We start from the raw sequence: 16,074 nt of genomic DNA, 5'->3' as shown, positions 1-16,074 counted from the left end.
ATATCTTTGTATGAAGGAGTCCACCTATGTGAGGATATAGGGTTTAGTCTAAAGGACTCTTCATTGATCATGGTTATATGCCTAGCTTTCTCCTTATGCATGTGTACATACCAATCTGGAGGACTACTAATAAAACTTATGCAAATTTCTTTCTACCTTTCTAGATAATCTTCTGCTACTTTAATAAGCTTTTCAGGAAATGATTCTAGTTGAGAAATACGGTTAATAAATATTTTATCGAGATAACCAAACTCTAATAGTAAGGCAGGGGTAATCAATCCTAGCCATAGCTATGCTAACCTCTGGTTTACAAATACAATTCTCTGTACTATCACAAAGACATGGAGGATACATCTTTGTAATAATATTCATCCCTGGTTTTGGATCAAAGATGGACTAATACAAGGCGCATTGTAATTGTAATTGTAACTCTTTCATGGACTGTGATGTTCTGCTCAGGATCTCATTTTGCATATTTGTTGGAATTATTCTTAGTTTTGCCTTTGAAATTTCTTCTAATAAAACATCGTCTAATATTAAGTTTGAAGATATATTCCTAAGAAAACTTTCATATTTTTCTTGTTTTTCTTTGTCACTCAGAACCTGATGCTGCTCATTACTTTGATGTTGCTCCATTTCAACGTCTTCTTCTAAGAACTCAATCTTAATTTCTTCTATGGGCTCAGTAGCCTCTTGTTCTATGGGTTCAATAACCTCTTTTCATTTATTCTTATGCTGATCAATTTCTAAACTTATTTTTAATTCTCTTTTCAAGGTGTCACTTGCCTTTTGCTGCTGTAGACATCGAAATTTCTGTAAATAAATGTTGACTTATAAATCAAAGTTTCAACGCTCATGTATTACATAAATTTTACACGTAGTGTGTGTCTAAACAAAAAAATCAAAATAAGTTAGAAAAGTCATCAAACAGGACACGTATCAACACATGGCAGAAATGATTTATTTCATCTAATTATTTAAATCCAAAATATCAAGTTTTGGAATTCTATAAATAGAAGGCCAAGACATTCATTTTGAGGGACCAATTCATAACCAATTCACCTCACACCAAAACCTTGAAGCTTTGAAACTCCAAAGCTCCCAAGCAAATCCCGAAGGATCAAGAAAGCTCTCTTCGTTCTTCGTCAAATCCTCATTAAATCAAGCCCCAATGGCCCCTTGAAGAACTTCCACTAATTTAAGATCAAGCCCCGACGGCCCTTGAAGAAAGTGTTCATCATCCATCATTTGTTCATCCCTAGATCAAGCCCCGATGGCCCTTTGGATCAACGATGTCAACAAATCCGCACAACTGTTTATCCCAAGATCAAGCCTCGACGACCCTTTGGATCAACAACATCAAATCTACCTATTACAAAGATAGAATCAGAGGCTAAATTTGTAGAAGAGATTGTAACCCCTAAATCATTAATACAAATATTATTTTGTACACGTGTTCTTGTCTCGTTCATCGCAGGAATTTCCGTGTTTACAAATTTGGCACGCTCAGTGGGACCATCTCTACCTCTCATCTCTATCTTTGAATCCGTAAAAAAAGCACAAATGGCATCAAAGAAGGCTCAAGTTGTTCTCGCAACCAATGTAAGGAACAAGAACGTTATCACCGTAGGCGGTGTTACTTCGGGCGTCATAACTCGAAGCAAGGCAAGAGCTCTTTCTGCCGCATCTTCCACCCCTGCATCAACTCCGCCGAAGGAACAAGAGCACCTGAGGCATGAACCTGTGATCACCCTGGCTTTGCTAAAGGCGCCAAGGAAGGAAAGCCCAAGGAAGTACTCTGGTTTCATGCTTTTCGATGCCGACACAAGTGGCAACTCAGCCATGCAAGTCATGACTACTGGAGCGACTTTAATCGATAAGCAGCTGGCTCATATGAATGAAGCAATCGCAAGGCTAACACGGATTGTGGAAGAAAAATACCAGCAAATCGCCGCACTCGTCAACCAACTAGATGTAAAGCCCGACGTGAAAATCGAGCAAGGGGATGGTTCAGTAAAGAAGGAAAATGACGAGGATGAAGAGCTTTCGGTGGAGAAAATCGATGTGAAGTCGAAGCCAGGCCAAGCAGAGGCACTCATGGGATCTCTTTCTATCCAACAACTGCAATAGATGATCGCCAGCATCATCAAGGCACAGTACGAAGAAAGTTCACATGACTCCGTACTATACTCAAAACCCTACTCCAAGAAAATTGACGCTTTGAAGATGCCAAGGGGTTATCAGCCACCAAAGTTTATGCAGTTCGATGGAAAGGGAAACCCGAAGCAACACGTCGCCCATTTCATTGAGACTTGCAACAACGCGGGGACAGAAGGGGATTACCTCGCTATGCAGTTTGTACGCTCGCTGAAAGGAAATGCCTTTGAGTGGTACACAGACCTAGAGCCTGAGTCCATCAACAGTTGGGAGCAATTAGAAAAGGAATTCCTCAACCGCTTCTATAGCATTCGCCGCACCGTGAGCATGCTAGAGCTGACAAGCATAAAGCAATGGAGGGATGAGCCAGTCGTGGACTACATCAACCGATGGCGCAATCTAAGCCTCGACTGCAAGGACAGGCTCTCGGAGATCTCTTCGATCGAGATGTGCGTCCAAGGCATGCAATGGGGGTTACACTATATCCTTCAAGGCATCAAACCACGGACATTTGAAGAGTTAGCCACCCGTGCCCACGACATGGAGCTAAGTATTGCCCATCACGGGAAGAAAGAGCCGATCACCGACTTCAAGAAGGATAAGGTGTTCTTCTCAAATGTAGACAAGACTGGGAAGAAGCCCCCCAATGAAGCATTCATCGTCAACACTGCACCCGTCAAGACCGCCTCCGCGCCTATCAAGATCTCCTTCAAAACCAAAACAAAGGAGATAAAGAGAGGTGAGCCTCCTCGCACCCAAGAAAGGTACAAAAGCACCTTGAGGGAATTGGAGCAGAAGGCGTACCCTTTTCCTGACTCAGACATGGATGCAATGTTAGACGACTTGTTAGAAAAGAAGGTAATCGAGCTACCCGAATGCAAACGGCCTGAAGAAATGAATCGCATAAACGATCCTAAATACTGCAAGTACCATCGAATCGTGAGCCATCCTGTAGGTAAGTGTTTCGTCCTCAAAGAGCTCATCATGAAGCTAGCACAACAAGGGCGAATCGAGCTCGACCTCGAAGACACGGCCGCAACACATACTACTACAATTGCATTTGGATCTTTCGATCCCGTACCTCTCCAAACAACACCTGACCGTTCCTATCAATGCTCAAGTTGCACGATACCTTCTGCACAACCATCGCCGGGGGCAAACGAATATGATGCACATATCGAGGATGAAGAATGATGGACATTGGTGACCTATAAAAAAACAAGGAAACCAAAACCACAAGCCACAAGACCAAAGGTGGAACAAGTGAGAAAGCACCGTCGCCGCAACAGTAGGAAACCCAAAAGAAACGTAAAAGTTGATAAGCCGACGTATGCTGGGGAATCTATGGAGCAAGAGCCACGCATTCCTATCTCCTTGCACGAGTACTTCCCGAATGACTTCTTCTAGCAGTGCACTATCGCTGCATGCCACATGGTCGAAGTAGAAATGGAAGAACCTTCAAAAGGCAAAGATATCACCATTAAGGGAGAAAAAACTCTCACGCTCGAAGAAGGTCTGCTAACCCACTTTAGCATTGAAGAAGCGCTACGATTGCCAAAGAAGATGCGAAGAGCATTAGCAGCGGTCTTAGAAAGTCCCAATGACCACGAAGCGCAAGAAGGCAAAGACGAAGGCTTGAAGCTTCGGCCATATGAATGTGCCACATGCTGTACCATCGAGGACGCAATCCACTTCACCGACGAAGACTTGCTGCTAGGATCGAAGCCTCACAACCGTCCTCTCTTCGTCTCTGGGTACGTAAGGGAGCACAAAGTCAATCGCATGTTTGTGGACGGTGGATCAGCCATCATCATCATGCCAAAGTCAACAATGAATACAATCGGCATCAAGGCAGATGAACTGTCCCTAAGTCGTCTACTAATCCAAGGTTTTAATTAAGGAGGACAAAGAGCGATGGGCATGATCCGAGTGGAGATGACTATTGGTGAACTCAAGTCAAGCACGATATTCCACGTGATTGATGCAAGAACTTCCTACGACTTGCTCTTAGGAAGGCCTTGGATCCATGCGAATGGAGTAGTACTGTCCACCCTTCACCAATGCTTAAAATTCTACTGAGAAAGAGTGAAGGTGATCTATGGCGACACTAAACCATTCACCAAAGCCGAATCACATTTCGCAGACGCCAAGTTCTACATGGATGAAGACATGGTGCCTAAAGCTCTTCCAAAAGAGATCAAAACCATGGGTAAAGCAACACCTAAAAAACAGGAGTGGCAAGCCATGCCCAAGAAGCAAGAAGGAGAAGCCATGCCGTCTTCAAACAAGAACGATGATGAGTTTGCTAAACCTGCAACAACCAAAGGGAGTAGGACGCCCTCAAATGGATCAAACACACCCGTTTTCCGATACATCCCGATGTCAAGAAGAAAGAATGGTCAATCCCCGTTCGAAACTGAAGCAAGCAATGCCGATGCACAGCGGCACATGAATAATGTAAAGTTGCTCAAGACGTATGCAGTTCTACCTCTGACACAGCTAAGCAACGCTAAGGTTGCAAGATTACCACAAGGCTTCGTAAAAGCTCAACCAAAGAGAGCGGAACCAAGTTTTCTCCCAACCAAGAAGACCGAAGAAGGTTTTGATCCAAACGCCTACAAACTCATGTCAAAAGCTGGGTACGACTTCGCTTCTTCTTCGAATCCTGGAAAGAAGGTTTCAAACACCGTCAACAATAAAGAACGTGACCTCACTGAGACTCAAAAGAAGTTGAAGAAGCATGGTTACGAAGTTAACAACAACAAAGCTAGACTTGGCTTCACACCAAATGCACCCGTGAAGATTTCAAGCAAAGCGAAAAATGCTAGCACTCAACACATTAGCGTGAGCATTGAACAAGATCGAGAGGAGCCTAAATCCGCCCCTCAAACGCCAATCTTCGATAGGATGAATCGTTCAAGACCCAGAACGTCAGCCCTTGATCACATTGGTGGTCAAAATCGAACCTTCGTCTTCAAGAGGCTTAACAGGCCAACATCCCGAAACTCTATTTTTGAAAGGTTGTCAAAACCTAGGAAGCAAAGCAACACGGCTAGCTCTCATCCTTGTCAGTCAGCTTTGGAAAGACTTGAAGACAACATGAAGTTTTCTGGAAATAGGGAAACAACGTCAAAGGAAGAAAAGCTCGACAGGCTAGCAGAAAAAGGCGATATTCGAAGCTCAATTCCTTCAAGGATGAAGCGTCAAGCAATCTTGGAGGTTGACGCAAATGGACCACTGATAGTAAGAAGGCGCACCATCATCCATACTGGACAATCTGCATATCAACAAACCCAAGAGGACGACACTAAAGAGGAAGTCCAAGATGTATTCCACATCACGATCCAAGAAGGCAAAGAAGACGAGACCCCTGAAGAAGATGTCACTGCTGCACCACCACAACTTGAGGATGGGGGGGCAAGCCACGGTTGACGATCTCAATGAGCTCAACTTGGGCACAAAAGAGGAGCAAAAACCTATCTTTGTAAGTGCACTGCTAAGAGCAGACGAGATAAAGGAGTACTACCAACTGCTATCAGAGTACAAAGACGTCTTTGCCTGGACTTACAAAGAAATGCCCGGCCTTGACCCTGTCATCGCTGTGCATCATCTTGCAGTCAAGCATTAAACACGACCAATAAAGCAAACTCAAATGCGCTATCGATCCGAGCTCATTCCACAAATCGAGGCAGAGATTGACAAGCTAATCGAAGCAGGATTCATTCGAGAGGTGCAATACCCCAAGTGGATCTCCAACATCGTCATCGTCCTTAAGAAATCTGGACAAATATGTGTTTGCGTAGACTTCCAGGACCTCAACGACGCTTGTCCGAAGGACGACTTCCCCTTGCCAATCATCGAAATCATGGTGGACACAACCACTGGCCACGAGGCACTGTCATTCATGGACGGCTCTTCTAGATACAATCAAATTCGTATGGCTCTCGAAGACGAGAAACTAACAGCATTCCGCACTCCAAAAGGTATCTACTGTTACAAGGTGATGCCCTTTGGTCTAAAGAACGCTGGAGCTACATATCAACGCGCAATGCAGAAAATCTTCAATGACATGCTACACAAGAACGTAGAATGTTATGTGGACGATGTGGTGGTCAAAACAAAGAAAAGATCAGATCACTTGAAGGATTTGCAAGTAGTGTTCGAAAGGCTGCGAAAATAAAACCTCAAGATGAACCCCCTAAAATGTGCGTTTGGCGTCACCTCCGGAAAGTTCCTCGGCTTCATTGTCAAGCACCGTGGTATTAAAGTGGACCAATAAAAAATCAAAGCCATTCAAAGCATGCCTGAGCCAAGAAACCTGCACGAGCTGAAAAGTCTACAAGGACGGCTAGCCTTCATCAGACGCTTCATCTATAACCTTGCAGGGCGTTGTCAACCGTTCAACCGACTCATGAAGAAGGATGTTCCGTTTGTATGGGATGAAGCATACCACAATGCTTTTAAAAGCATAAAAAAGTATTTGTAAAGTCCACTTGTCTTGGGGGCGCCTGTGCTTGGGAAACCATTCATATTGTACATCGCCGCTCAGGAAAGTTCAGTTGGAGCACTCTTGGCGCAAAAGAATGAATCCCAGAAAGAATGAGCGCTTTACTACCTCAGCCGAACCCTCACCGGCGCCGAGTTGAACTACTCCCCAATAGAAAAGATGTGCCTTGCCTTGGTGTTCGCCATCCAGAAACTCAGGCATTACATGCATGCTTACACCATCCACTTGGTTGCAAAAGCTGACCCGGTCAAATACGTCATGTCCAAACCAGTCTTGACAGGGCGACTCGCTAAATGGGCGCTGCTTCTTAACCAATATGAGATCATCTACGTCCCAGCTAAAACCGTAAAGGGACAAGCGCTGGCAGACTTTCTTGCCGATCACCCAATCCCAGCTGATTGGAAAATCTCAAACGACTTGCCTGACGAGGAAGTGTTCTACATCGACATCTTCCCGACATGGACGATGTTCTTCGACGGATCTGCACGAGCAGACGGTGCAGGGGCAGGAGTAGTATTCATGTCGCCGCAAAGGCATATATTACCTTATTCCTTTCAACTAATCGAATTATGCTCCAACAACGTCGCTGAGTACCAAGCACTGATCATCGGACTCCAAATGGCGATCAATATGGGAATCACAGCCCTTGAGATATTTGGCGACTCCAAGCTCATAATCAATCAACTCTTAACTGAATATGAGGTGAGGAAAAATGATCTCATCCCATACTTCCGGCTGGCAACTCAACTGCTACAAGAGTTTGAGACTGTGACACTAGAGCATGTGCCAAGAAAAGAAAATCAAATGGCAGACGCTCTTGCCAACCTAGCCTCAAGCATGACATTAAGAGAAGACGAAGCTGCAGACGTGCCAGTCTGCCAAAGATGGGTGATCCCCCGCGTCACCGAAATGCTACTAAATGATACAAATGTCATCTCAGTACTTCCAGTCGATGTTGAATAGTGAAGACAACCGCTGATCGATTACTTAGAGCATGGAAAACTTCCAGACGATCCTAGACACTGCTCTGAAATACGTCGACGAGCACCTCGCTTCCTCTATTACAAAGAAACACTCTACCGACGCTTTTTCGAATGAGTACTTCTGAGATGCCTAGGTGAGGAAGAAGTTAATCAAGCCATGGAAGAAACACACTCAGGCGTATGCGGGGCGCGTCAATCTGGACCAAAGTTACATTTCCAGCTCAAAAGAATGGGTTACTACTGGCCAAGCATGGTGAAAGATTGCCTGGAACATGCCAAAAGGTGCCAAGCTTGCCAATTCCACGCCAACTTCATACACCAACCACCTGAGCCATTACACCCTACAGCTGCTTCATGGCCATTCGATGCATGGGGATTGGACGTCGTAGGACCAATTACTCCGAAGTCATCTGCAGGAGAAGCTTACATCTTAGCTGCAACAGATTACTTCTCCAAGTGGGCTGAAGCCATACCCCTAAGGGAAGTAAAGAAGGAAATTGTTGTCCGTTTCATCAAGGAGCACATCATCCACCGATATGGGGTGCCTCGCTACATCATCACTGACAACGGAAAGCAATTCTCCAACCGACTCGTGGATGAGCTCTGTGAGAAATACAAGTTCAAGCAGCACAAGTCTTCCATGTATCATACCCCAGCCAACGGTCTTGCGGAAGCATTCAACAAAACATTGTGCAATCTTTTAAAGAAGGTGATCAGCCGAACAAAGAGAGACTGGCATGAAAGAATAAGCGAAGCACTTTGGGCATATCGGACGACACATAGGACTCCTACCCAAGCTACGCCGTATTCTCTTGTATATGGCGTGGAAGCTGTTCTACCACTCAAAAGTCAAATCCCCTCACTGAGAATGGCTATACAAGAAGGCTTGACTAATGAAGAAAATGCAAAGTTGCGCATTCAAGAGTTGGAAGCACTCGACGAAAGAAGGCTCGAAGCTCAACAACACTTGGAATGCTACCAAGCACGGTTATCCAAGGCATTCAACAAGAAGGTTCGCCCAAGGTCTTTCCAAACTGGAGATCTCGTCCTCGCATTGCGTAGGCCTATCATCACAACTCACAAGACGAAAAGCAAGTTCACATCAAAGTGGGATGGACCATACGTAATACAAGAAGTCTACACCAACGGCGCCTACTTAATCATGGCAGAAGACGGCTTGAAGATTGGCCCTATCAATGGAAGATTCTTGAAGCGCTACTACCCCTAAAAGGCGACAACCAACGCTCCTGGCCCGCAAGAGCATAAACTGTGTACGGCAAAATCATCATCAAAATCACTATTAAAACCATCACTCATTTCAACTACGTTTTGACTTGATCTCTTCCTTGGAGGGGTACGTAGGCAGCTCGAACATTAAATTTCGAGTTTAGTCACATCAAAATAAAAAAATAAAAAAAAATAAAAAAAAATGTTTTATTAATGAAAGTCAATTTCATTACAAAAAAAAAATACATATGTGATTACTATGTATTTAAAAAAAATAATAATAATAATAAATAAGTGTTTCATTGATGAAGGTCAATTTTATTACAAATTTATTTTGTTTTAAAAAAAAAATTTGCAATTTTCTTTGTACGCAATTAAATTACAGCTTCTTCGAAAAAAGAAAATGAATACATATGTTATTATGTATTTACCAAAAAAAAAAATTCCTTTTATATACGTATATATATATATGACCTATCCAGCCAGCCCATCAAAAGGAGGTCATCCAAACCCAAGTGGCAGTGACCAGGCCCAAGCCTACTGTCCAAATCCAGCTCCAAGAAGAAGACCCAAGTCCACCAGCTACAAATCAAGGCCCGACTCTCAAAGCCCATCCTCACTCGTCCTCCTCTACGAGCCTCATCTTCTTTCACTAATAAACCCAACAGCTTCCACCACACTTCGACCTCCCCATCTCTTCCACCTGCCGTGAGGACCACGAGCTCGACCACGAGTCTGTATAGTACGAGACCAAACTCCAAATGCTCAAGGTCATCAGATCCATCCTCGCCTCCAACGACAACGGCGCATCCTCCCCGGAGCCCCAATCCACTGCTTCGCACGCTGACCCTGCTTTCTTTCCAGCTTCGCCATGGGTCCTACGCCCTGAAAACCACTCGTGGATCTCTCTTCCCTCTTCCTTTGTCTCTGCAGAAATTTGGGGCACCCAGAGGGCACCCAAATTCAGTCTCGCACTCACCGCCCATCTCCAAAACCCATCGGGGCTCTCTTACCTTCTGAGAAAGACAAATGGCTTCGTTCAGAAACGACCCAGAGGCCGGCAAGTCTCGTCGAAATACATGTCTCCTTCTCCTTCTTCTCGGAAGGTAACTCCAACACCGTCACTCGCCTGACCTCGCTCGACCCCCCGATCGCTGCGATTTCGTTCCAAATCACAAGGAACACCCTCTGGTCCAAATCCTGGGGCTGAGACCATCCGACGCCGTCACCTCAAAACCCTCATGGATCTCTCCGGAGCCTCTCCATCTCCCTCCAGACCTCATACGTGCACCACGACCTCCACCGTTTCTTCCATGACATTCCTGCAGGAAATGAACCGCCTCCGCCACCGGAATCAGACTCGCATCTCCAATTCCCTTCCGACTCCGAATCTGGATCCAAAGAGGACCACGCCAAGGTTGGGTACGTTGGCCCTCCTGCTGATTTCAACTACAATCTAAAGCAGGGGATTCAGGTTGCTGTCACCACTTAATCAAGTAGGATCAATGAACATACTTGTTTCCCGTTCTGAGAATCGTCACTACTCTAAGAGTCACGGAGAAGGGAGAGCTGTTGTCGGCTTAGAAAATATGTTTCATTGTTTCTATTGGCTGTACAACCATCAAACCCCTATCAACAAATTGATGACGACGATGATGAAATCGAAGTTGTGAAGTCCCTGCCAGAGCCATTTCGTGAATTTGCTTCGAAGTTTCCTATTGAATTGGCTTCAAAAGCTGCATCATCCAATCTGGTGTTTGCAGAGCTTATTAAATGCTTCTCGAAGATGGGCTTGTTGTACTTGATTCCAAATGCCTAGGTTCAGATCGCTGGAGATTCGGGCAAGCAAAGCGGTGCTTCTAAGAGTCATGTGGATCCCCTAATTGCTTCTAAGTCAAACGATCTGAAAAGTCATGGCCGCGTAGTGGATGAGAGACCGGAGAAGTAGTTGCAGATCATTGATGATGAAAAGGCAAGGAAGCAGAAGGAAATAAATGATTGACTTCCAATTACTTCATCAAGGAATGCAAATTGGTGGTACGCAGCTTTCCACAATGTCAATTCCATGGTTGAAGCTGGTGTCCTAGGTCTTCCCTTTGCAACGTCCAGTCTCGGATAGGGTCCAGGATGTGTTGTAATAGTGCTCTCATGGGTGATCACTTTGTTCACGTTGTGGCAATTGATTGAGATGCATGAAATGGTTCCCGGCAAGCGGTCCGATAGGTACCATAAGCTGGAGCAACACGCCTTCGGCGAAAAGCTTGGCCTCTGGATTGTGGTGCCTCAGCAGCTCGTATGCGAAGTTGGTGTCAACATTTTTTGTACATGGTCACAGGTGGACAATCCCTGCAGAAGATCCATAAGAAAGTGAAGAAAGACAAAGATCCCATCAAGCTCACCTACTCCATCATGATCTTTGCCTCCATGGAGTTTGTCCTCTCCCATCCCCACCAACTTCAATAACCACCATCAAACGACTAGCCGATTGTGAAGCTCAATGCCTTGCATTCTGCCTCAAGCTCCAGCTGCTTCTGCACCTCCGCCATGACTGCTGCCTTTGAATGTGATTGACAAAACCAAAGTTTGCCCAACTCACACCCAAAGGCTTTCTCTCCGTCCGTGGCAAACAACAATAACGAAAAACTTCAATAAACCGTCGTAAAATGACTAGCCGATCATGAAGCCTCGACTGCAGCTCATCGTCCGTCGAGTTCCATCCCTACAAAGCACCATATATAAAGAAAGAAAAAAAAAGGGTTTTCAAATGGTGGCCAGCCACCGAAAGCAAAGAAAAGAAGTGATTGACAGGCACCATCAAAAGGAAATGATAAAAAGCAAGAAAGACAGGTCATGGTGTATGCTACTATTAGCAAGTCAAGAATGAAAAAGGAAATAGGTGGTGGAGACAGAATAATTGAAAGGAAGAAAGTAGGGGGAGGACGACGAATTTCCGTCTAAAAAAATAGGGGGTAAAAGAATAGTGTGCTAAATAAAAAAATAAAAATTAAATTAAATTAAATTAAAAAAAAAAGAGTAACACATCTTAGTCAGATATACGTTTTAGCACAACATACTGAATAAAATAAAGCATGTCCATTGATATCTCTAAGAAATTACAAATGCGTAAAAATAAAAATAAAAAAAAAATAAAAAAAAAAGGAGCCTTCACAAATGTCACTTATGTGAAGCCTCAGTACTCGGCGGAACCCTAGAAGAGGGAGGCATTGGGGATGGATTATTCGGAGCCTCAATACTTGGTCGAACTCCAGATGACGAAGGCAAAAGGTCCCTCTGGAATACATCTACAAATCTCCGATTGTCACTTTGAATCCGACCTTCGGAGTCCAACAACTGATCAAGCTTCCTCTTCATGCTCGTCGAATAATTATTTGCAAGCACATGCAACTCTCTATTCTCATACTTCAGCTGTTTGATCACTTGATTAAGAGCTACCACCTCGGCTATCAATGATTCACCCTGGCGAGTTTGAACAAGTAAGCGTTGGCCCATGTTGGAAACAGAGTTCGCACACTGGACACTGAGAGCCTGGGACTCTCGAACAGCTAATTCATCGGACCGTCGTGAAAGTATCCTATTATCTTTAGGAGTGATAAGGTTCCTAGCTACAACCGTAGCCGTTGCTGCATCCCTCATTATAGAGTCTTCAACTGTAAGAGGGCCATTAGAAGATAAGAAGGACGGGCGCCATATATTACCCTGACGCGGTGCACCTGCGTCACTGCTGAGACTCAAATCTAAACAAATGTTAGATGGGTTAGCCATTTCCAAAAAGATGGTAAAAGAAAAGGGTTGGAGTGAGTAAAAATCTCAGAAATACAGCAAAGACAATTTTCAAAGGCGGGCAATCTTCAAAGCGTGCAGGTTGAAAATGATTGACACCTCTTTAAAAAGAAGAGGCAACACAACCACTTGTTCAAAAAAAAAATAAAAAATCGAAGAGACACCGCTCTTCGAATTTCAAAACCCGAATTTTCCTGCGTAAAATCCGTCAACACTTTTCAGACGTAGTTTCAGCTTTCGGCTATCACATGCAACTTTGCCAGAGATCACTGATAAAGTTGAAAACGTGTGGAGTCCATCATACTCACCTACCCGACTGTTGGCCGACAAAGCATGGAAGACAAGGCCACATCCACCCTGCCACTTGCTGTTGGGAGCTCACCATATAATTCGACCTCCATCCTCTATAGCAAGACACACATCCAGCCTGACTCTTCTTCCTTGCCGAAGGCATCTGCAACCAAAACTCAGTTTTCTTCCTCCCTGGAAACGCTTCTTCAGCCAAATCACATCAAAGCAAAGGTATCTCATATCACTGGGGTTGAAAGCAAGAGTATCTCATAACATGCTTTCACCCTATCCTTTTCTTTGTCCTCCCTCTTCACTGCGAAGACAATGATAAAAAAAGCAATATGTCGGAACCTCCACTCAAGCTCCTGGTAAGGAACCGACTGCTTGGAACCTTTCATGATTGCTCACCTAGCACTGCTCTCGAAGTACCTATTGTTTCAACATTTTGTGCTTCCAGAAAAGACACCACATCTGCCCAGAAAACAGATGATGCAGGTGAAGATGATACATCGAAGCATGTGGAGACAAGCGCAACAAAATACGTGCTGGTTCATCCGCTACTTTTTCAAAAGCAAAAGTATCTCATATCATCGGGGTCGAAAGCAAAGGTATCTCATATCATGCTTTTTCCCCATCCTTTCCCTTGCCCTTGCTCTTACCTGTAGAACAAAGAGAAATGAAGCAATCAGTCGGAACCTGTAATTAAACGTCCGATCAGGAACTGATTGCCCGGAACCTTTGCCTGGTTGCTTACCTAGCGTTGCTCTCAAGTGCTCATCTTCAACTGTTGAAGGATCTCGAATTTCCTCAGCAAATATTTCAAAACAGTTGATATGGCGTTGGCTCTTTACACTGAAGCTGCCAAGCATGGATGAGTGGCTGAAAAGTGATGCTCTGAAGAACCATTTAAAGGCAAAGGGTTGCGCACCACTTCTGCTAGGCGAACGAAACAAGCAGAGAAGAATTCAGCACGATGAGTTGGAATAAATCATTATGGCAAGACACCCTTCTCGACCAAACTGCATAATTCAGACGGAGGGGTCTAAGTCAAAACCAAGCCTGTCATCGTTGCTATAATCAAAGAGCTCGAGAAGCTTCAACAACCTTTCGCTGGCACTATCGCCGAAGAACAAAGTCTCGATAATCTTTAAAGATCAAGTCACCAACTGGAAGAAGAGCCCATCAATCTTGAAGATCATACCGTTGACCAAACTGTTCAGGGTTCATATGAAAATGCGGCGAACTTCCTTGATCTTTCAAAGCATGCATGTCCTGAAACTGCTCGTGATCATGTTTAAATTCAAAGATCAAGCCTCAGTGGCCCTAAAAGAAATCACAAGTCTGATTCAAGATCAAGTGTCCACCACCCTTGAATCAAATCCAATTCAAGATTAAGTCTGTGGAAAGTTCTTTAGATGAGACCAGAAAACCCCTCCAACCCAGTTCAAGATTAAGCCTGTGGAAAATCAACAATTGGAGGAAACTAGAAAATCTTCCAGTCAAATTCAAGATCAAGCCCCGACGGCCCTTGAAGAAATTACCAGCCAGTCCAAGATTAAGCCTTGATGGCCCTTGGATCGACATCTACAGTAAGAGACTTCAAAACGCATCTCCTACACGTGACAAGCACATGTATACGACGTGCCTTGAAGTGAGGGCATTTGTAGACATCGAAATTTCTGTAAATAAATGTTGACCTATAAATCAAAGTTTCAACGCTCATGTATTACATAAATTTTACACGTAGCTGTGTCTAAACAAAAAAATCGAAATAAGTTAGAAAAGTCATCAAACAGGACACGTATCAACACCTGGCAGAAATGATTTATTTCATCTAATTATTTAAATCCAAAATATCAAGTTTTGGAATTCTATAAATAGGAGGCCAAGGCATTCATTTTGAGGGACCAATTCATAACCAATTCACCTCACACCAAAACCTTGAAGCTTTGAAACTCCAAAGCTCCCAAGCAAATCCCGAATGATCAAGAAAGCTCTCTTCGTTCTTCGTCAAATCCTCATTCAAAATCAAGCCCCAATGGCCCCTTGAAGAACTTCCACTAATTTAAGATCAAGCTCCGACGGCCCTTGAAGAAAGTGTTCATCATCCATCATTCGTTCATCCCTAGATCAAGCCCCGACGGCCCTTTGGATCAACGACGTCAACAAATCCGCACAACTGTTTATCCCAAGATCAAGCCCCGACGGCCCTTTGAATCAACAACATCAAATCTACCCATTACAAAGATAGAATCAGAGGCTAAATTTGTAGAAGAGATTGTAACCCCTAAATCATTAATACAAATATTATTTTGTACACGTGTTCTTGTCTCATTCATCGCAGGAATTTCTGTGTTTACAGCTACATTCTAAGAGATTGGAGTTCTTGGTTCATTTTGGTAAACTTATCAAGTAATGACTCATGGTCCTTAAAGATGACTTGAAGGTTGTGCTCAAGAGAATGAATATGCTGCTGATTTTGGTGGAAATTAAAATTAAAGCTATCAAACTCTTGTTCTAAAGCTCTAATTAATTTTTCATGACCTAACCTCATGCTTGGCTGCTTAATTTGGATATTCCAAAAATTATATAAGCGAACCTGCTGCCTATCAGAAAGTCCTGGTACCCTTGACCTGTATCTCAAAGTTGGATTTCTGATTCCTTCAACAATATTGTCATTAAAGTTGAACGTGGATACTGGTGGTGATGCTGGTCTGCTCATGCTATTTTGAAATCCACTGAATGGTAGAGGTTGATGGTGCATCATCATGCCATTGAAAGAAACTCTTCTGCCTTGCGGTCTTGTGCTATTTGCTGATGATGGTCCACGATATTCCATACCTATTCAACAAATTAATCTTGATAAGATATCAGCTAATGTATTGTCATTACCTTTTATATGTTCAAAAATTGGTTTAAAACCATTTCCTGTAATTGAATCAACAAAATTAACCCATCTTCGGGCTACCTGTTTATTACCATGTATCTTGTTATAATGAGAAACTATATTGTGACAATCTGTTCTAATCGTAAATACTTCATTATGTAAAAATAAAGAAAATGCTTCAAGTGAATTAATTATCCCTAAAATTTCTAAATCTGTTGATG

General features: G+C 43.6%; 1 long non-coding RNA gene across 1 annotated transcript; it reads right to left on the bottom strand.

Moving 5' to 3' along the window:
* Positions 1-9,155: 9,155 nt before the first annotated feature.
* LOC139197433 (uncharacterized) lies at positions 9,156-11,638 on the bottom strand. Its single transcript, XR_011582855.1, has 2 exons — positions 11,412-11,638; positions 9,156-11,310 (listed from the first exon to the last, which is right to left on the bottom strand). It is a non-coding gene; the product is annotated as an uncharacterized lncRNA (long non-coding RNA).
* Between the last annotated feature and the right edge of the window lie 4,436 nt (positions 11,639-16,074).

This window comes from Malus domestica, chromosome 07 (genome assembly GCF_042453785.1).
Source record: "Malus domestica chromosome 07, GDT2T_hap1".
NCBI classification, from domain to species: Eukaryota; Viridiplantae; Streptophyta; class Magnoliopsida; order Rosales; family Rosaceae; genus Malus; species Malus domestica.
The sequence above is the reverse complement of the archived record's forward strand: the minus strand, read 5'-3'. Positions and strand labels throughout refer to the sequence as shown.